General features: G+C 37.2%; 1 protein-coding gene and 1 non-coding gene across 2 annotated transcripts in view; one reads left to right on the plus strand and one right to left on the minus strand.

Moving 5' to 3' along the window:
* The window catches only part of GRXCR1 (glutaredoxin and cysteine rich domain containing 1), a 106,209-nt gene that overhangs the window by 57,333 nt on the left and 25,171 nt on the right, over positions 1 to 23,705 (plus strand). The window lies entirely within an intron of this gene.
* On the minus strand, positions 22,819 to 22,922 carry LOC129405279 (U6 spliceosomal RNA). Its single transcript, XR_008630459.1, has one exon. It is a non-coding gene; the product is annotated as a U6 spliceosomal RNA (small nuclear RNA).

Here is a 23,705-nt window from a genome sequence, read left to right on the forward strand (position 1 = left end):
TACTCATAGTGTGAGGCAAAATGACAGAATAGCACAAATCTTTTGGATGTTTTTAGATATGATGTTTATTTCTTTAAGCCGATCTAGGATTTTATCCTAACTGGACTACAAAAGAGTAGAAGATGGACTGTTCTAACTTTACCAGTGATGATTTTGGTTAGTGTAAATGATTTATCCTTAATTATATATAATAGTTTTAAGAAACATTTTATTTACATTGATACATTACACTGATATATGTACATATATACATATATATATATCAATGTATCACTGTATCACTCTCATCCCATTGTCCATCGATTTACTTGAGCAGGCACCAGCAATGTCTCCATTCATCCAGCCCTGAGATTTTAGCAGCCTCTCCTTACTCGTTTTTCCCAATAATTGGAGGCTCTTTTCAGGGTCAGGGAAATGAGACTTTTATTGTTTTACTGTATAAGACATATTGAATACACCACAGGGAGCTTGCCCTGTAAAGGGGAAACTCTCGGTAGCTTGCCGGGCCCTCCGAGCATATATATATATATATATATGTATATATATATACACACATATATATATGCACATGTGTATACATATGTATACATATATACATACACACACCTATATATATATATAGAGAGAGAGAGAGATATGTCACACCAGGCGATGCACAGGGGTTACTCCTGGTTCATGCACTCAGGAAACTCAGGAATTACTCCTGGTGGTGCTTGGGGGACCATATAGGATGTTGGGAATTGAACCCAGGTTGGCTGCTTGCAAGGCAAATGCCCTACCTGCTGTATTATTATACCAGCTTCTACATTGATATATTAAGTTCTAAATATTCCTATGTCAAAAAATAAGCTTACCCCAAATTTTATTAGGTAATTTAGTAGTGATGTGATATCTCCCTTTTACTTGAGCTTGTGAAATATTTAAAACTTTGGAATAAAAACAGTTTGTTGACTTTAATAATTACCACCTTGTAGGAAATAAAAAATGTTTTTGGCTCTGACTAGGGCTTTGTCAACACCCTTCAAGTCCATGATAATTCTTTACTAAGATTATTTTTTTTACTATGTTTAATACTAAGTAAATAATTTTAAAGGACAATACTGAAGGAATATTTTATTAGTTTCTTTTTTTCTTTTTTCTTTCTTTTTTTTTTTTAATCGAATCACAGTGAGAACAGTTACAAAGCTTTCCAGTTTAAGTCTTGGTCATACAATGATCACCCATCCCTTCACCAGTGCACATTTTTCACCAACAATAACCCCAGTGTATCCACCATCCCACAACCTTCCTCTGCCTGTGTGGCAGACGATTTCCACTTTACTCTCTCTCCACTTTGATCACATTCAGTATTTCGACAAAAGACCCACCATTATTCTTTGGAATTTTCCCAAACAATCAGACCTGCTGAAAAGGCATTATTAGATAATTTGTTTTCTATTGCTGATTATGAAGAGCATATGATGTTGCATGGCCGCTTTGCGGCCACACAATTTTGGATTTCTGATATTTTAGTAATAAGCCTGGAGGGATTTCTGCAAAAAAGCCTCTGGGTTCTGAGATTTTTTGTGTGCTTCTGGGATCATGGCGTTCAGGAGCCAGAGGAGCCTTCGTGGGCGGCAACTAGGAGTCTTGTTGGGGCGGGGAGAAGGGACAGTTCCACCCCCCTCCCATGAAGCCCCATGTCTTGTCACTGCAGCCTCATACTTGGCTGTCCAATAGGCTCTGAAAAGGTGGCAGCTACCTTGTTGCCAGGGGGTGGGGAGGCAGAAGGGACAAACACCTTTCCCCACCCAGGGTGGCACAGAGCCCTAATTTAATGCTCAGTCCGGATGCATTTCTGCGAAAAGCCGCTGGGTTCCGAGATTGGTTTGTGTGCCTCTGGGATCATGGCTGTTCAGGAGACAAAGGAGCCGTTAGTGGGTTATTGGTTTCTTTTTATGGCTCACTAATGCATCTTCTTAGTGATAGTTGGGCCAGGAATCAGTAAGATTGCTGAATTTTTCAAAACAGAGAGAGCTGTTTTTAAAAGAATACAGAAAGCACAATTTTCACTTTTGAGATTTTCTTCTTAAAATATTCCAAATTCATGTCTCTGGGCTTATCTGTGATCTCCTATCTGCTTTTTGTAGTAATTCTATATTAGAACATTGTGTAGGCTTCAGCTTTGTATCACTGAAAATCCACATGTCTACAGAACATTAAGTTCATTACTAAAAGCTGAATCCTCCATGCTAATGTAAAATTGCCATTCCATCCTGAATCACATACAACACCTTTCCCTCCCCTTCTGGCAACCACTAATGAGATCTTAAATCAAATAATAAAAGCAAAATGTATGAAGGTGAGCAATCCATTCCTTTTCTGTGGACTTGATGTTCAACAGTACATCTTTTTGTGTTTTGGCTCTGACTAGGGCTTTGTCAACACCTTTCAAGTCCATGATAATCCTTTACTAAGATCTTTTTTTTACTATGTTTAAGCTTATTATACGACCTCCATGTTCCAAATTATGAATGATTATCCTGGGATAGACATGTTGGAAACTCATTTTCCTTATATTTTGCTTTTCTCTCCCGCATGGCAGAGCCTGGCAAGCTACCCGTGACATATTCAATATGACAAAAAACAGTAACAAGTCTCACAATGGAGACCTTACTGGTGCTTGCTTGAGCAAATCGAGGAACAATGGGACCACAGTGCTACAGTGCTATACTACTTTGACAATTAAGAAAATAAAATATTGGACATCAATTATCTTGGTGATAATTATTAGGTGATAAAAATTATTAGGTGATAAAAACTTAACTGGCTTTCTTCAGCTATAGGCCTATATAATTGTGTATCTACTTCCTCAAAAAGAAATTATTCTGACTTGTTAAATAAAAATTAATGACAATATCCATTGACAGTAAGAATTTAATGAGAACACTCAAACAGTGAGAAAAATATGCATTTATATGATCTATAAAGACAAAATAAAATGAAGAAATATATATATATATATATATATATATATATATATATATATATATATATATATAGCCAAAGTGGGATTCCAAACAAGCCAGACAGGGTTTAGAAAGAAAATTTAGGGGAATATTGATATCATATTTTTATGAATAAAAATTCTCAAAGAAAAAAGAAAATAGCATACAAATAATACAACTGAGAACAGTAATTAAAACTCTGAGAATTCAATGGAATAGTAAAGAAGTTACAGGGATGTTAAGCATAAAGGAATATTAGAAAAATAAATGAGAAATATGAAAATAATATTGCCTCTATAGTGTTACAGAGGTCCTATGTAATACTCCTACTTTCCTCATTTAGAAAATAGAATTCAGAAAGTCATATTCCATGAACAATTTCCATTTTTCAGTGCCACCAGTTAACTGTCAGAAGTACTGGTATGCAATACATAACAGGCATGTGAGTACATTTCATTTCTCAAAATGAAAGGAATGTAATTTTCAGTACCTGGTCTTGAAAGTTCAGTTTTTTCAGCTTAGTTAATTTTCTGTATTCCATACCTAGGAACTATGATGTAGGAACGATGATGGTGAGACATTATTCTACTAAGACACGAGTCTTTGATTTTTTAAATGTTTTTATTGAATCACGGTGAGATAGACCCTTACAAAGCTGTTCATAATTGGATTTCAGTCATATAGTATTCCAACAGCCATCCCTCTAAAAGTGTACATTTCTCAGTACCAGTGTCCCCAGTTACCCTCCAACCCTACCTCTTGCCTGCCTCTATGGAAAGAATATTCTCTCTCTCTCTCCCTCCCTCCCTCCCTCTCTCTCTCTCTCTCTCCTTTAGAGCATTGTGGCTTTCAATATTGATAATCAAGAAAAAGAAAAATCCTGTTGCCTACTTTTAATCCTCAGATCTTCTCCCCAGTGTGATAATTCCAGGCTATTATGGTCACTGGTCTCTTTTCCATCTTACCTACACTTTTTGTATATATATATATATATATATATATATATATATATATAATACACACACATATATAGCACTGTAGCACTGTCGTCTCATTGTTCATCAATTTGCTGGAGCGGGCACCAGTAATGTCTCTCCATTGTGAGATTTGTTACTGTTTTCGGCATATTGAATATGCCATAGGTAGCTTGCCAGGCTCTGCCGTGTGTGCGGGATACTCTTGGTAGCTTGTAGGGCTCTCCGAGAGGGATGGAGGAATCAAACACGGGTCAGCCATGTGCAAGGCAAACGACCTACTCACTGTGCTATCGCTCCAGTTTAGATAGATAGATAGATAGATAGATAGACAGACAGACAGACAGACAGACAGACAGATAGATAGATAGATAGATAGATAGATAGATAGACAGATAGATAGCAGAGCCTGCCATACTCGTTATGCCAAAAACAGTAACAATGATTGTCCTCATTCATCTGATACTGAAAGAGCCCCCAATATGCCATCAGGCTACACTAGCATGCAACAGGAACGAATGGAGAAGTTACTGATGCCTGCTCGAGCAAATCAATGAACAACAGAATGACAGTGATAAAATGATACAGTGATACAGTGAAATATATAAAAAAATATATTTGTATTATATACGAATATAGTCATTCTATATCTGTCCCTCTCCTGACTCATTTCACTCAGCATGATATTCTCCATGTCCATCCATTTGTAGGCAAATTCTTAATTTCATTTTTCCAACAGCTACATGATATTCCATTGTGTAGATGTGCCATAGTTTCTTTATCCATTTGTCTGTTCTTGGGAAGTCAGGTTGTTTCCAGATTCCAACTATGGTGGATACTGCTGCAACCATAGTGCAAATGGTGTTTCTGCTGTGTGTTTTTGGGCACCCAGGGTATATTCCCAGAAGTGGTATTGCTGGATCAAATGGGAGCTCAATTTCTAGTTTTTTGAGAAATGTCCATATTGTTTTCTAAAGACTGGACCAGTTGGCATTCCCACTGTCAATGGAGAGCCCATTTTTTCTCTACATCCACACCAACACTGGTTGCTTTGTTCTTTTGGATGTGTGCCAGTCTCTGTAGTATGAGATGATATCTCACCGTTGTTTTAATCTGCATCTCCCTGATGATTAGTGATGAAGAACATTTTTTTTCATGTGCCTTTTGGCCATTCAAATTTGTTTTTTAAGAAAGTTTCTGTTCATTTTGTCAGCCCATTTTCTGATGGGATTGGATGTTTTCTTCTTTCTTTTTTTCTTTATTTTTAAATGAATCACCATGAGATACAGTTACAGACTAACAAACTTTCATGATTACATTTCAGTCATACAATGATCGAGTACCCATCCCTCTACCAGTGACCATTCTCTATCACCAATGTTCCCAGTATCCCACCCACCACCCCCAACGCCATCCCCCACTTCTATAGCAGGCACATTCTCTTTAATTCTCTCTCTCCTTTTGGGTGTTATGGTTTTCAATACAGGTAGTAAGTGGCCATCATGTTTGGTCCATAGTCTACTTTCAGCACGCATTTCCCATCCCGAGCGAGCCTTCCTAGCATCGTCTACTTAGTGGTCCCTTCTCTATCCCAGCTGTCTTTTCACATGCTGGGGAAAAATTAAAAAATGGATTTTTCTTCCTGTAGAGTTCAACCAGTGCCTTTATAATTTTGATATTAACCCCTTATCAGAAAGGTATTGGGTGAATATTCTTTCCCATTCCATCAGCTGTTTTGTATTTTGGTCACTGCTTCTTTTGATGTATAGAAGCTTCTTAGTTTAATATAGTCTCATTTATTTATATTTGCTTTCACTTGCTTGGTCAGTGGTATTTCATCTTTGGAGATACCTTTAGCTCCAATATCGTGGAGGATTTTGCTGACTTTTGCATCAATGTACCTTATGGATTCTTGTTTGATGTTGATATCTTTAGTTCATTTTGATCTGACTTTTGTTCATTGTGTTTGGTAGAAGTCTGAGCCTTTTATTTTAATTTAAATTTTATTTTATTGAAACACCGTGAGATAGTTACAAGCTTTCATGTTTGGGTTACAATCACACAATGATCAAACACCCATCCCTCCACCAGTGCACATTCTCCACCACCAATATCCCTAGTATACCCCCCTTTCCCACCCTCCCCCTGCTTCCATAGCAGACAATATTCCCCATACTCTCTCTCTACTTTTGGGCATCATGGCTTGCATATAGCCATTCAGTTTTGCCAGCAACACTTGTCAAAGAGGCTTGCAAGTCAACCAACATAATATATCATTTTAATATAAGAAAATATAAAAAGCATACCTTCTTAGATGCAGAGAAAGAATTTTAGAAGATCCAGCACTCGTTTATGAAGAAAACTCTCAGCAATGGGCTGGAGCAATAGCACAGCGGGTAGGGCATTTGCCTTGTACGCGGCCAACCTGGGTTCGATTCCCAGCATCCCATATGGTCTCCTGAGCACCTCCAGGAGTAATTCCTGAGTGCAGAGCCAGGAGTAACCCCTGTGCATCGCCAGGTGTGACCCAAAAAGCAAAAAAAAAAAAAAAGAAAGAAAAGAAAACTCCCAGCAAAATGAGAATTGTAGGAACTTTCCGCAATATAGTCAAAGCCATCAACCACAATCCCATGGCAAGCATTATTCACTAAGAATAATGGGAATAATCTTGCCTTTAAGATCAGGAACAAGACAAGGATACCCACTCTTACCACTTCTATTCAATATAGCACTGGAAGTACTTGCCATAGCAGTGAGGGAAGAAAAAGATATGGAGGCATCCAGATAGGAAAAGAAGAAATCAAGCTCTCATTAAATGCAGATGACATTCAATACTACACTTAGAGAACCCTAAAACCTATACCAAGAAGCTCCTAGAAATAATGAAGACTTGTATAGTAAAGTTGCAGGCAATAAAATCAATACCCAAAAGCCCATGGCTTTCCTATATGAAAATAATGAGTGAAGAAAAGTGATATGAAGAAAAACAATCTTGTTTACAACCTTGGCTCAGATAATCAAGTACCTCAGAATCATCTTAACTAAGGAGGTAAAGGACCTGTACAAAGTATACTACAAAATGCTACTTCAAGAAATAAAAAAGGACACGAAGAAATGGAAACATGGATTGGTAGAATTAACATTATCAAAATAGCAATACTCCCCCAAACAATATGCGGATTCAATGTGACCCCTATAAAGATACCCATGACATTTTTCAAAGAAATGATCAAACACGATTGAAATTCATATGGAAAAGTAAGCCCCCATGATTAGATAAAGCAATTCTTCAGTGTGGGGGAGTGAAGATGGGAGGAATCACCTTTCTCAACTTCAAATTGTACTTCAAAGTGGTAATAATTAAAACAACATGTTATAGGAATAAGGACAAATCTGAAGACCAATGGGATAGGGTTGAATTCTTTATACACACCCTCAAATATATGATCATTTAATCTTCGATAAGGAGCAAGAAATATGAAGTGGAGCAAGACACAAAAACCTTAAGTGGTATTAGTGAAATTCACAGATCATCTCTATCTTCATTCTATTTGATGATAGATTTAGGAGTGGTGTGATGGTAGATTCACCTGTTAATATTTTCCTCCCATTGACTGGGAGAACATAGTCTTTTAAATTAATATTTTCCAGTTCCAGTGTGACTATAAGTTGTCTAATGTCACAGTTATATGGTTAAAAGAATAAAGTTGTTTCAGATACCTTCAGTGATTTTCTGTCAGTAGGATTGATTGTGACTGCTTTTAGCAAAGGGTATTGTGGAAACCCCATAGCCAGAAGCATGAGGAAGTAGGCTACACTAAATTAAAGACATTTAATTGGAAAGAATGATCCTACTGGCCCTCTGGGGTATGCCCTAGATAAAGCAACAGTTTTCATCTTTAATTGAGGTGTCTCTTAGACAGGGTGAAATTCATAAGTAAAATGTTCATTGACATTCAATCTATTTTAAACTACATAATTAACCAACCTCGTTAGTCTAAGTGTGAACATCTAACTTTAGAGGGCATTGTTATAGATGCCTTCTAAAATATTAGTCCTTTGATTTTTCTAATATTTTTGGAAAATAATTCATCATATAGTGTCATCATATAAATACTTCAGGTCTAGAAATTAAATGACAAAGAGATTTATCATTCGACAAATTACTTTTCACAGACCTACTTTTCAATGATTTTAGAGTCCCTTAGTTTGTTACATATAGAGATTAGTAAATACATATCACATTGAATTAATTAAGCTCCAGCTTGTGAAGTAGACTCCTTTATGGGCAATTTGAGTCTAAGGGTAGACTGAAGATAAGTTTTAAATAAAAATATTTATGTTAAACTCAGTGATGTTTATAACAATTAAATAATGAAGCACATGTAATTTCTCTGTACAAGTTAATATTTCATAGCTTCTTTTGTAACAGTTTAATGAAATTATAAATGGAAAATAATGATGCATATTTCATGTTATACTATTTGGGAAGAGCCACATTCATGGTGATTAAGTACTACATTTTATTTGTCATTTTCTTTGAATGGCTCTTACATTGAAAAGTTAGCTTTTTAAAGAGCCAAAAATAAAACTAAAATGTATTTTTAAATGTATTTGAAAAATTAATTAAAATATGGATTTTAATTTTAATTAGGCAACAAATCATAGAGTAATATATGTATATACACACATGTATGTATATACACATTTATATAAATACAATAAATAAATATAAATATATATATATACATACCTCTTGGAGAACCTGGGAAGCTACTGAGAGTATCCTTCCTGCATGGGCACAGCCTGGCAAGCTACCTGTGGCGTATTCCTATGCCCAAAACAGTAATGATAAGTCTCTTTTCCCTGATCCTGAAAGATCCTCCAATTGTTGGGAAAGATGAGTAAGGAGAGGCTGCTAAAATCTCAGGGCTCGGAGGAATAGAGACACTACTGGTGCCCACTCGAGTAAATTGATGAACAACGGGATGATAGTGAGAGTGGTAGACAGTGATGGATTTTTATCCTTGTTTTATAATGCTCTTATGATGGTTATGTTATTCTTCTTTTTGAAAATTAATTTCTCATTAGTGTCTAGAAAAATAATACTTAACATTACTGTGACTAAAATGGTTGGGATGTGGGTCAAATGAAGAATTCAACATGTTAATATAAAGATGGACTTTTCTTTCATTATTACCATAGCGCCATTGTATAAACTTCTACAATATTCAGTAATTTTAATCATCTTAACACAGATGTGAAGCAGTCATAATAAGTTAAATTTTCTGTATAGAGATCACCTCCAAATTTTTGTGACTTGCACAAAGAGAGCTTGTTATTTACCTACTACAAGTTATCAGGATAATGTCATAAGGACAATTTCCCAAGATGAAAACTAATATAAAACAGCCCTATTTGAATATTGTCCGTATTTCTGGATTGTGTGGTATTTTATAGAGTGAACAACTGATACATATGTGCACATATGTGAAGCATATTACATAAGATTTCGATCAAAAAATGTAACATTTACCCCCTTTATAGTAAACTTGATAGCTTTTAGCCTGTGCTTTTTTAAATCTCAAATGGCCATTTTCTGTCTTTCTAATAGAACTTCATCCACCTCTTTTTCAATCATAGAAGTTAAAACTTTATATGTATGTATATAATTTAAGTTAATCACATGCATTGATAACTTTCAAAGATTTCCCAAAACATAGAAATAAATCTTATGGGGTGAAAATATTTTCATTAGAATGCATGCTTAATCAAGTCAGATGTAAAATACCTTCAATTAGATTATTTACAAAGATAGTGGCAGAGAGAAGGTCTATGGAACTATTCATAATCTCATTGTTCTATCTCAAAATTTGATACTATATAAAACAGAGGATGTTAAAGCACATTTTCATCTATATGGTTAACCTTGTCATTAATATGTACCCTTTCTTATAGAAATTAAATGCTTAAGAAAATTTCTCTAAATAAATAGATGCAAAAGAATCATTACCTGTCTATAACTTACAATATCATCATCTTGGCTTCAACCATAAGACTGTAACAATAGATACTATTCACATTTTTTTTAGTATTAGAATACAAGCAATACAAATAATCTTGACTTCCTAAAGTTCTTTCAGTATTTTAAAGTCTACGTCTTGTTGCTGTTTTAAATTTTGTTTTGGTGCCACACCCAGAAGTACTCTTGACTCACTCTGTGAAGATTCACTTCTCTCTGGGTTCAGGGGACCACATATGATGCTGGAAATCAAACTCTAATTGACTGCTGACTTCCCAGCCCCTAAAAAGTCTACATTCTCAACATTCACAGATCACACAGAGTTAAGGCAGATGTCCTTAAGCTCAGTTTCTTTTACATTAAACTTTTCTCTTCCTATTTTATTTTTCATAAATTATGCTTATATGGTCTAGGAGAAATAAGGAGATTTAAAGGATCTAAGTTTCTTTTATTCAATATGGTGGTACATTTGAATTTCCATAGAAGTGTTCTTTAACACCCAAGAATAGTAGAAATAAGTACCAGGAGGCTGTCTCCATGGCTTGGAGGCTGGTCTCTCATTCTGGGCAACTCAGAGAAGGGAACACCAAGTAAAATGTGGTTGGAGGTCATGTGGGGGAAAGATGATGCGGGCCGAATATAGACTAGAGACTGAACACAATGGCCACTCAACACCTTTATTGCAAACCACAACACCTAATCAGAGAGAGAGAACAAAAGGGAATACCCTGACATAGTGGCAGTGTGGGGTGTGGGGAGACGGGACTGGGGAGGGGGGGAGGGATGTTGGGTTTACTGGTGGTGGAGAATGGGCACTGGTGAAGGGATGGGTTATCAAACTTTGTAAGGGAGAAACATGAGCACAAAAATGTATAAATCTGTAACTGTAAAAAAAAATAAATAAAAAAGAAGTGTTCTTTAGTAAAGCTATTTTGTTTTTATTCTTTCCTTTATACAATGTAATTTGAAGAGAGTTATTTCTCTGGCTTAAATGTTATTAAGTAGTGGGAAAAGGCTTAACTGAAATAAGGTGATACAGAATCTTGTCTACTATTTGAATTCACTATGTCATATCATGTTTCAAATAATTATATTTCCAGGAGCTTCAATAACACTATCTGTAAAATAATTAAATTGTATTGGATTATTTCCAACTTTGTAGATTCTAATTATATTCATTTTCAATGTATATCTAATCTAGCATTCACCAGGTCTACTTTATTGTATTATGCATTTTATCTATGATTAATATCTTATTGAATTGTCACTATAAAATCTTTACTATAAGCATTTTATACATTACACAACTGAAGATCAGAGAAACTTAGTGACTTGCATAGGATCTATATCTAAATGTCATTTACTATTGCCATAGTGCAACTCAGAAAATGAAGGAAAAAGATCATTTCTCATTCGGTCATGGAAATTGGAGAACTACTTTTTTCTGAACATAACAATATTTGATCTTAATTGAATTATCGCTATTCTTTTCATATGCTGAAAATTTGTGTCAGTGGCTTAATTTTAATTTTGTCAGGATTAAAGTATATATTCTATATTAGGAGGTCTTAGAAAATCCAATTTTATTTATTATTAAGAAATTTCAGGGCTCAACCTTGAAACCAACGAGAAAGCCCTGGAGACCGAGTTTGGCAAGTTTGGCCGCATCATCGAGGTGCTCCTTGTGAAAGATTGAGAAACCAGCAAGTCCCGGGGCTTCACGTTCGTCACCTTCGAGAGCCCTGCTGATGCCAAGGCTGTCGCTGAGACATGAACGGCGAGTCCCTGGATGGAATTGAAACCAGAGCCTCACATATTCAAGGCATGCTACTGATTAACCACATTCCTGCCCCCTCCCCCTTTCCATTTTTTAATTGGATTGTTGGCAATATTGCGGGTATTGGAGCAATACCCAGCAGTGTTCAGGGTTTACTCCTGGCTCTGTGCTCAGGGATTATTCCTGAAAGGGTACCATATGAGGGAATCAAACTCAGGTCTGCCACTTGCGAATCAAGAACCTTATCAGGCCCCTTCATTTAGGTGTTGTCTTTGAAGAATTATATATTATGTTTAAGGAAGCTTTCCGGACTCTCCAGCTGAGCCTCACGCATGAATGAAGTCCTACGGAACCCAGATAATGCGGAACTTTGTGACCTTGGACTCTACACTCAACAGGGCCCCGAAGCAAAGATCCTCTGCCTGTCCCCCAATCTCTAGTGACCCAGGGATCACACCCATAAGTCACACCCTACCACACCCTGCTTCCTCATTGGTCATCCTCCAGTTCTCAACGGCTCTCCTCCCAGACGGGAGTATAAAATGAGGCCCCCATAGCCATGCCGCTGGACTCTGTACCAGGCTGTTTTCACTCAGGGCGCCCCAGAGGAGAGCGGGTGAGAATGCGCTCCAACCCAAGGGACACAGCCCTGGCAGTCCACCTCTACTACCCAACTGCTGCCATGCTCCAGGCCACTTTCCAGACCACACAACACATTATAAGACACTTCCTACCCATTTTCCATAATCATCACACCATATTTGATGGAGTTCAGACCATAGGCAACAAATAATAGAGAATTATATATAATATATATGTGTATGCAGAGAGTCTCTGACCCACATGCCTGGCTGTCTTCCCCTGGGCCCCTAGGAGGGGATGGGTTCCAGCTTCCCTCCCTGCACCGAATAGAGCTCCCCGGCCGAAGACCGCCGGAGCCTAGCCACAGCCATGCTCAAGGCCCCTCTCCACACGTTCGGACAAGCCTCATGCATGAAGGTACCGGCAGAGGAACCCAGGTGTGTGGGACCCGAAGCTGAGACCTCCAAGCCTGCTCCGATCGGGACTGGGTCTCTTCGCCCAGATTTCACATTTTCCAGTAGCTAGGTGATCACACCCAAGGACTACCCCCAGTGCCGTGTAATCCCACCAACTGCCAACATCCAGAGACTTAAAAGCAAGCTCCCAGAACCTCTTATAGCATGCTTTTCCCTCTGGGAGAACCAGCAGGCTACCGAGAGTTTCCTGCTCACATGGGAGAACCTAGCAAACTCTCCATGGTGTATTCATATGTCAAAACCAGTAACAGGGGCTGGAGAGATAGAACAGTGGGTAGGGTGTTTGCCTTGCATGTGGCCCAACCCGGGTTCGATTCCCAGCATCCCATATGGTCCCCTGAGCACCGCCAGGGGTAATTCCTGAGTGCAGAGCCAGGAGTGACCCCTGTGTATCGCCAGGTGTGACCCAAAAAGCAAAAAAAAAACAAACAAACAGTAACAATGCTGGGTCTCATTACCCTAACCTTGAAAGAGCCTCCAATGCGGCATCATTGGGAAGGATGAGTAAGGAGAGGCTTCTAAAATATCAGGGCTAGGACGAATGGAGACGTTACTAAGATTTTTCGAGAAATTTGACGATCAACGGGTGATGATGATGATGATGATGATGATGATGATGATGAACACACACACACACACACACACACACACACACACACACACACACACACACACACACACACCCCTCCCAGAGAGCCTGGCAAGTTATCAAGAGTATCCCACCCGCATGGTAAGAGCCTGGCAAGCTACACGTGGTGTATTCGATATGCCAAAACCAGTAATGATAGGTCTCATTCCTCTGACCCTGAAAGAGCCTCCAATCATTGGGAAAGATGAGTAAGGAGAGGCTGCTAAAATCTCAGGGCTGGGAGGAATAGAGACGTTACTGGTGCCCGCTCAAGTAAACTGATAAACAATGGGATGACAGTGATACAACAATTAAGAAATTAGGCTTAAGAAAGTTGTATGTCATGAAGAAAACTTAAAAATCATTGCTTAAAAAGAAGTTTTGCTCTTGGAGGAGAGGCTGGAGTCTGGAAAGGGGACAGATGAGGAACCAGAGGATCATAAAAGATGATCTAATTCCCTAAATCTTAAGCTAAACCTGGATGTGGAAGTCACTAAAAATCTTCTGATCAAATAGATTGGATACCTGTAAAGAAATTTTCCTGCTTCTGTGATAAGTTATTATTTTGTTAAAGAAACTCCCATAATTTAAGTGAATGTTTTAATTGTTATTTTTAAGAAAAAAAGTGGGATTACTCTTGCTAAATCTTAATAAATAGATAAAATTGAAAAGGGCACAGGAATAATAGAGACAAGCCTCCTTCCCTCTAGTTCCCCTCACTGCAGACAGGGAGAGTGCAACTTATTAAGATTTACTTAGTAGAAGCTTATTCAAAAAGTTTACTGATAAACTTACTCAAAAAGAGTATAATATGGACTGCTGTTTATGTTATCCAGTAAATAAGAAAATATTCACATGTTGTAAGATAGACTTTATCTACCTATTGACTTACTTTTCATATTTCATTGCCATTACTTCCTAACATGAAACCTTCAGAAATATTATTATCTCCTGCGGTCAGGATCCAGGACTGGAGCGATAGCACAGTGGGTGGGGCGTTTGCCTTGCATGTGACTGACCTGGGTTCGATTCTTCCACCCCTCTCTGAGAGCCCAGAAAGCTAGTGAGAGTATCCCGCCCCCTCGGCAGAGCCTGGCAAGCTACCTGTGGTGTATTCGATATGCCAAAAAAGTGACAAGTCTCACAATGGAGACGTTACTGGTGCTCGAGCTAGCAAATCAATGAACAATGGGATGATAGTGATACAGACAGTGATGTAGCACTGTAATCTCATTGCTCATTGATTTGCTCAAGTGGGCACCGGTAACGTCTCCATTGTTAGACTTATTATTGTTTTTGGCATATCAAATACTTCTCGGGTAGCTTGCCAGGCTCTGCCGTGTGGCAGGATACTCTCGGTAGCTTACCGGGCTCTCTGAGAGGGATAGAGGAATCAAATTCGGGTCGGCTGCGTACAAGGCTAATGCCCTACCTGCTGTGGTATTGCTCCAGTCCCAAATTTTATGTAACAGTAGAAATTCAATTAAACAAGTCTATCAAAAACCAGTTTATTTTACATTTATAGTGTTTAGAACAGAGATTTTCAAATGCCAGAGCATTTGAAATGCCAGAGCAAAAGAATACCACATTTTTAACTGAGGCACATGGCCACACCAAATTTAAAAACACACATTCTAGCTTCCTTGGCAGAGATCTGATCATATGACCATGAGATACTTGAGGAAATGGCTGTAGCAGCTGTCAGAATTCTTTCCTCAAACAAAATGCATTTTTCATTCGTTTTTTTCCATCATCTTTTATGATGCCTGGACTGTGGATTGTTGCTTGGTTCGTAATAAATAATGAACTGAGCTTTAAATTAGAGGTCCTGCATGGTATAGAAACACCTTTGAAACAACCTGTGTCTCTTGAAAGCTGTGCAGAACCATATAACCACGTTACTCTGGACTGCCTGTCTGAAATTTTTAAGTGACAGATAAATATCTGTCTTACCTTAAGTGTGTTTGTTTGGTTCTCTGTTGTATTAATTATGTTACAGATTTCCAGGGCATATAGGATTACTCAGAGCAGAATATGTATGTATGCTCTTCGTATACTACGGAGATTTAGCTTGTTCTTAATGGCACAGGGCTAGTAAGTGATAAAAAAATGTACTTCACCCTCTCGCCTTTACTTTTTGTGACATCATGTACCTTGAAAACTTACCTAAACCTCTGTGTCCTTGTTTGCGTGAGATAAAAAGTCCTTCTCAGAGAGTGGTAATAAGCAAAATGAGTCATTTTTGGAGCCTAAAAGTCCAATAAATAATCCAATAAATATCCATCACAACAATCTTTGCTAAATCTGTGATTTGAGAAATGCCGTAGTCAAGGTTTATTAGAATTCCTGTGAAACAGTTGATAAATTCTTTTGGATGGGACACAATTATAGATAAGACAAAGAAATGCTTGTTTTAAGGACTAGAATACTCGACTGAAAACAAGTACAGCACCCTCTGCTCCTTCTTGTTTTGCTTAATAAATGACTGTAACCTTGGACGGAGGTATCTTGTCCGCACGTAGAAAGAGTCTCTCTTTAGCTTCGTACATTTCCATCAATGAATTGGATGAAGGGACATTCATCAAATCTGTAGGTTATGTAGTGCTGGCAAGGGAATCAAATGTTTGAGGTGATAAAATCAAGGCTCAATAGTTTACCGAATAAACATATGAAAGCAATACAAGGCTAACTCTTGCAGTTACACTGCAAAATTGACATTGCCAGAGCGGTGGATTTAGGTCACAGTGCGTGAAGGGCATTAAATTGTACAAGGTGGGGAATATTTGCACTTAACGATATCTGCATGGTTGACAACTTTTTTTTCTTTTTTGGGTCACACCCGGCAATGCACAGGGATTGCTCCTGGCTTTGCACTCAGGAATTACTCCTGGCAGTGCTCAGGGGACCATATGGGATGCTGGGAATTGAACCCGGGTCGGCCGAGTGCAAGGCAAATGCCCTGCCTGCTGTACTATCACTCCAGCTCCTTCACAACTTTTTTTCAAACAGGTGTAGAAGCACTCTTGCAGCTTATACAGTGGTGTAAACTAAAAAAAAATAATAATTTTGCCCAACAATTTAAAAAAATAGATCAAATTAAATAGAATCATAACAATAATTATAAATTCAAATTTATAGTAACCAATCAATTGTGGGCCAGAGAGACAGTACAGCACCCAAGATGTTTGTCTTGCACCTAGCTGACCCAGGTTTGATCTCTTGCATAGTATATTGTCCCCCAAGCCTGGCTCGGACACAGATGACTGAGCAAATGTTTTGCTTGCAGGAGCTCTGACTTCCATTACAAGTACCACATCTAAGAACAATGTGGCCCATCTGAGCACTGAACTGGAAGTATGTTCCGGTAGCACTGCATGAGACTTTTAAAACAAACAGAAAAACCCAAAACAGCAGACCAAGAACTTGAAATAACTGAAACTCTGAATGAGTTTATCTTAACTTTAATAGGCAACCATGATAATTAAGAGATAATGATTTTTGTTATTAATGAAGTCCACTTTAAGACTTCTTCCATCTGGTCTATGGACAATTCAAGTCAGAATTCTGTTCTTAAATATTCATTTTTAATTAAATCCTACCAATTTTTGAGGAAACACATTTAAAATAAGTGTCCCAATTTAAAATAAGTGTCCCAATGTTTCTTATCAAAAAATTTGAAATTATTGGTTCGAACCCATTTATTCAATATTGTACTTTTCAATGTTAAGATAGAATGAAGAAAGACATTGTTGGCACTGTGTTTATCTAGAATTAGATATTCATTTGGTAGGGGATTAACAAACCACTCTTCATAATGAAACAAATGGGAAATAAGAAAATTTTACACTAAATGACTAGACCTGCAAGAATTATAGCAATAGTTTACATTCGAAAACAGGTAGACATAATGTATTTAAGGTAAATCTTGGATAAAAATCAATTCAAGGGGCTGGAGCAATAGCACAGTGGGTAGGGCATTTGCCTTGCATGGGGCCGACCTGGGTTTGATTCCCAGCATCCCATATGGTTCCCCGAGCACCGCCAGGAGTAATTCCTGAGTGCATGAGCCAGGAATAACATCTGTGCATCGCCAGGTGTGACCCAAAAAGCAAAAAAATTAAAAAATAAAAATAAAAGTCAATTCAAATATATACAAAATTTGCACTATTACTTCAGGTAAGGGCTGAGTGATAGCACAGCAGGTAGGGCGTTTGCCTTGCATGCAGCTGACCCGAGTTCGATTTCTCTGCCCCTCTTGGAGAGCCCAGCAAGCTACCGAGAGTATCTCACCTGCACGGCAGAGCCTGGCAAGTTACCCATGGTGTATTCGATATGCCAAAAACAGCAACAAGAAGTCTCAAAATGGAGATGTTACTGGTGCCCACTTGAGCAAATCGATGAGTAACAGAATGAGAGTGACAGTGACAGTGACTTCAGGAAAAAACAAACAAAAATAGGAGTCTTTATCATTTTTTCTGACTTTTTAAAGCTATATTTCTGCTCCTCTTTTCTGTTAATAATGATGGTGCCTTCTTTACTGCACACTGTTTACAATAGCCAAAATCTGGAATAAACCTCAGTACCCAAAAACAGATGACTGGTTAAAGAAATACATTAAATACTTTAATGTATAGAGAAAGAATTTTAAATATGACACATTTTCATGTAGATTAATTTTATTAGTGTTAAAAATAATCTCTACAGTCCAGTGATCTTTTGCACAACTTAAAAGCTCTCCTATAATTTTAGTGAAAACATATTTATTTAGATTTGGGGGTAAATGTCTTGCTTGTATTGATTTTAAAGACTGTAGATAGAACCACTACTAATAGACTAGGTCTTCTAGATGGTGAGCATTAGTGCTGAGCGAAGATTGGTGTGTCCATTTCCACGAGGGCTAAAATTGACTATATAAGGTTTTTTTTTACATCTTCAAAACTGACTGAGTATACAATACAGAATATACAGAATCATATTATATTTCTATTTTATTGTGCAACTGTTCTTTAAAAAAGTTAAAAAAAATTGAACTCAAGGGCAAAATTTGTATTAGTACAATTATCACCATATCACTCTATCTCTGTCATCCCGTTGCTCATCAATTTTTAAATTTGATTCTTAAAAGTAACATTAACAAAGTGATCAAGCTAATATGCTTATATAATTTTCATGGTTTGCAAAAAATATTTGTAAATTGTACATAACAAAGTTATTTAATATTACTTGCTACCAATATACTAAGCACTCCGGTAACTATACTATTTAAAACTGTTAATTTCAACTCTGAACAGAGCATACATATTGTAAGTGTCTTTAATGTACAAAGTGAGTCCATGAATTCATTTTATTTAGAACTGAGAAAATATCAAAATAAAATAAAATTATAGTTCCAGAAAGCATGGGAGTATAAGAATAATAATTAATGTGTTGTGTTGTTGCAGATCAAGTAATAATGGTAAATAAAAGTAACACATTTGAACCACATTTTGCAACTATTTCTACCTTCAGGAATTAGAAGAAATAAGCTTCTGAAGTTGATATCAAGTAAATAATATTAGGAAGTTTAACTGTGGTGATCAACATAAAGATTAAAGTGAAACCAGGAAAAAGATAAATACTAGACAAAGATAACTGTCTTTGGCTCCAAAATCTGTTTGTCCTCAGTTTACCCATTCTCAAAAAGTATAGTCCTGGGGCTGGAGTGATAGCACAGTGGGTAGGGCGTTTGCCTTGCATGCAGCCAACCCGGGTTCGAATCCCAGCATCCCATATGGTCCCCTGAGCACCACCAGGAGTAATTCCTGAGTGCAGAGCCAGGAGTAACCCCTGTGCATCGCCGGGTGTGACCCAAAAAGCAAAATAAAAAAGTGTAGTCCTTACTTTAGGTTTGTAGCTAAAATGGAATAGTCTCAGAGAACTGAGCCATGAGATTATATTGTTTATTATGACTTCTTCTGGTCTGCAGCCTACCACTTTATCCCCATTCTTCACCTATAAAAACCCCTAATTAGATGAAATTTTGTTTTCTAGGGTAACATGACTCTGCCATCCTCTCATTACTAGTCCCTGAATGAAAGTGATTTTCTGGCAATTCTTTTCTCTGATTGCGTTCAAGCTGTCAGCATCTGAATTTGTATTCAATAACAAGATTACAAACATGTAGAACATTGTACATTGACATAGTGACTTCTTAACTGGCAGCCTTGTGGTAGCATAATTAATGATTATCATAACTGAGGAAAGGTATCATTTTGGAGAAGTGTTGCTATGACATAGAGAGCAGAGTGTGAAGATTGTCCGAGAAACAAATGTTGCTGATGAATGCATAAGCTTTTCTCTAGATGAGTTAAAGGAGATTGAACCAATTGGATTACCCAGTGCGGATCAAACATATTTATGAGTCAGATATGCAGAACAGAAAAGCATAATATCAGATCATCTTTCAATCATATTACCAACGATTCAGACTTTTTATTTATTAGAAATATTCCTGAAACAGTTGAGTTGATAGTGAGGGTTGGGGACAGGGGAGGAAAAAAAAAAGGTTTGAAAAATTCAAGGCATATCTTAAAACAGTCAAAACCAAAATGTGATTTGGAAAAAAAGTCCCTGGTGATTCCAGCTCGAACTCTTCAAGAACCCATCAAAGACCCAGCAAGAACTATTACAGTCTGTTCAGTAGTCCTTCCTTGCCAATATCCTAGCAATGGAAACCCATCCCTTATCTAGGGCATTGGGAAAATTTGTAAAAAATCAACTTTTGGACAAAAGTGGAAAAGAACAGGATGTGATTTATCTTGTCTGGAAGTCACACCTGTCTACCATGGGTGCACAGCTGCTTGTTTCTCTTTGTAGACACACTTCATACCTGGGAGTCTCCTGTATTCCAATTCAGGGTATAAAATTCTTTTGCTTTTGCTGAGTCTCTATGTCTCCAAAGACCATGTTCTCTCTGGAATATGTTTTCTTTCTCTCTCTCTCAGATTTTCTGCACAAAACAATGATGCTATTACTGTCTGCTCTGGAAACTCTATTCGGAGAACAGATAACTGATCTGGGAAACTTGGAAGAGGGTGTGGACTTCACCTATTTATTTTGGTTTAGGAGCCATGCCAGGTGCTGCTCAGAGGCTTTTCCAGGTTCTGTGCTCTGGATTAACCCCCTCGTGGCTGTGAAGGAAAGCCTGATTCCTGTATCTGCTTTATGAGGTTTTTATCCATTTTAATAAGTAAAGGTCTCATTCCTGTGAAGGGAGGTCTGGTCTGGTTCCTCTCCTCTCTTTGTGCTCATTACTATATCAGGTAAACTTAATTTCTAATTCTGCTCTTATTATTTCTCTGTACTGAATCACCTTGTCCAGTGAAACTTGTTTACTCCTCTCCCAAGCCACAAGTCTAGAACATTCCCCAGTCTCAGGATGAAACCTGTGTAAATGTTACCTGAACTTTGGGTTGAGCACTCAGCCTTTACACATATAAACACACACACACATACATACACACACTAATACTCACACACACACTTTGTTGTGATTGTTCTCATTGTTTTTTATTTTTAATGTAGGAGTACTGCTATTTGTTCAGCCACTGATTAAGCTGACAAGCAGGCATGAACCCCACATTACTCTTTTTTTAAAAAAATAATTTTTTTCATAAAGTTGTTCACAATAGTTATTTACATTTAACATTTCAACACTAATTCAACCACCATTGCACCTTCCACCACCATTATTTCCAATTTTTCCACCACCATCCAAGCCTGCCCCATAGGTAGATGCTAAATAATTTATTTTGCATAGCTTGCTATGAACAGTATTCATAACTGGGACGGTACAGGGCATTAGACTCAACGCCTTATACAGAAGAGGCATCCACTCTGTCACTGAACCTTTTCCCTGGCCTATAAATTATAATTTTAGAGAAAAATAGTCTATTTCTATTTATCAGATGATGGAGCAACTGTCATTGAGAGTGACTGCGGTTGTATTGACAATCAACACATTATTGATTTATAATGGTATAAAGCAGGACTTGGAGAGAGTTCAACACTGCTGCAATGACTCACTGTTCAAGCAGCCATTAAACTTGAGACTAATAATAGGGGCTGAGGAGAGATCAGTGTCTAAAAGTGCTTTTCTTGCATGTGTGAGACCACAAGCTGATTTCTAAGTACCACCTAATGGGCAGAGTGTGATCTTGTCAGCTCTGTTATTAATGCCTGGTAGCTCTGCTGTCTTGAGTTCCCTAGAGCTGCAAATAATTTTTATCTTTAATGCAGCCAAATACGCTGTCTCATTGCAGCAAAAGAGTGCAACACTAAGCAAGCAAAGAGATATGTGTATATTGCAGGAAGTAGCATAATCCCTAATGACCACATGTGTGAGGATACATAAGTGACCCTCTACAAGTAGCATAACAAAAATATGTATGAGCAGCAAAATAAAGGAGTGTGACTCCCTTGAAGATCACAACTAGATGTGTGAGCACCATAACCACGTGAGTGTGCTATCCTCAGCCATTGTGCAACATCAACCAAGGGAAGAAAAGAGAGAAAAGGAAGAAAATGGAACCATTGCTTTCCTGAGTGTCCTCCATGTGAAATTAAAACGCATTCAAGTTGAACATAGGAACTTCTTGTTTTGAGTTGCCACAAAGTTGTTTCTTTAAATGTAAAAAACACTGCCGAGGATACAAGCTTCAGAAGTACCATCATCATCACCTTAAATGAGTTTATTAAGCTTTCAGATTTGATAGCTCATTCTTGTGAGCTTTGTACTTCAGCCTATCCTAAAGAAATAGATGCACTCTTGTTGTGTTGGTAAATCAGGTTTTGAAAATTCAAGGACAGTCTCTGGGTCAACACAATTTCAGCAAGATGGGTGTGGAGCTGAGTCTTCTAGGGAGGTCTTAGAATTCTCAGCTCATTCTGTTGATTTCTCTATTTATTACCACCAATTACTCAGAAAAATATTATTAGCCATTATTTTAGGAAGGCCAACTATGTGCAAAGAGTTTTCTTGAATTAATTGTGCATCATATCTATAGTCTTTCAAATCTGAAGGATTTTGTGGAATAGATATTAAATTTATTCAATTATTAACTTATCTTGAATTCAAAGTATGACATATTTGCTTCCAAGTCAAAGTCCTTTTCTCTTGGAATAATTATTTATCATATTATTCATTTTTTAAGAATGTAAAACAATTATTTAAAATCATTCACATTCCCATATCTTAAAGGACCTCTTTGACAGTAGTAGATTTGTAAAAATAGATTTGACAAAGTAGATTAAATTAGAACTTAAAGCAATATTATGATTAAAGTCTTCATAGGTTTGGATTTCATTTTTTCTACCTGAAAGTAATATATTTTTTAAAATATAGAGCGCTTCATGAATTTACATGTCATTCTTGAGAAGGAGCTATGCTAATCTCTGTATCATTCGAATTTTAGTATATGTACTGCCGAAGTGAGCACAATATGTTGTTTTAACATATTGGAACCTTAACAAAACATGACAGAGAAACTTGGGTTCTCTGATCTTATTTGCAGAAGCATTATTTCCAATTATTTCTATTAGAACATGAAACCATTCATATCCTGGGGAAATTTTAAGGTCTCAAGTATGCTCAGCTTAGGGAAACCATCCAGATATTGTTGGTTATGTTTTCTTTATTACTTCTATGAAAAACTCTGCTTCTATGCCCTGCATCATTTATCAGACATCAACAAAATAGATTGGATGTCACACTGTTTTTTAGGGATAATGAGTCTATGTGCTATATATATATATATATATATATATGTATATATACATATATATACTCAGTAAATAAGCAATTAGATGGTAAAATACAATCACATTAAACTCTTTAATGTGACCCTTTTAGAATGGCTTCCAACCTAAAACAATAGCTTAGTTTGAGCAATTTTATGTGATTCTTTCATATATATAATTCTTTCTATAAAACCATATACTTTGGAGCTGTACTCCAATTGTAGAAGTTTCTTGGCAAGATGAGATTACTGTACTAGACTATATTCCACCTGGAGTTGAGAGAGAAAACAATAAATGCTTTTTTTCCTCCCCTCTTTTCCCCTGTCCTATAGAGGCCCTCAACTATTTTTCACTGACTGTCGTATTTGAAAGTCAACTATAAGAGGTTCCTAAAAATATAGTTTTCAGGGTAGGGTGTGGCCGCAAATCTCTGCTACAACATGCAAAAAAGTGAAAACAGATACTAAGGATATGGTTTTCTC

This window comes from Sorex araneus, chromosome 5, assembly GCF_027595985.1.
Source record: "Sorex araneus isolate mSorAra2 chromosome 5, mSorAra2.pri, whole genome shotgun sequence".
Lineage (NCBI taxonomy): Eukaryota > Metazoa > Chordata > Mammalia > Eulipotyphla > Soricidae > Sorex > Sorex araneus.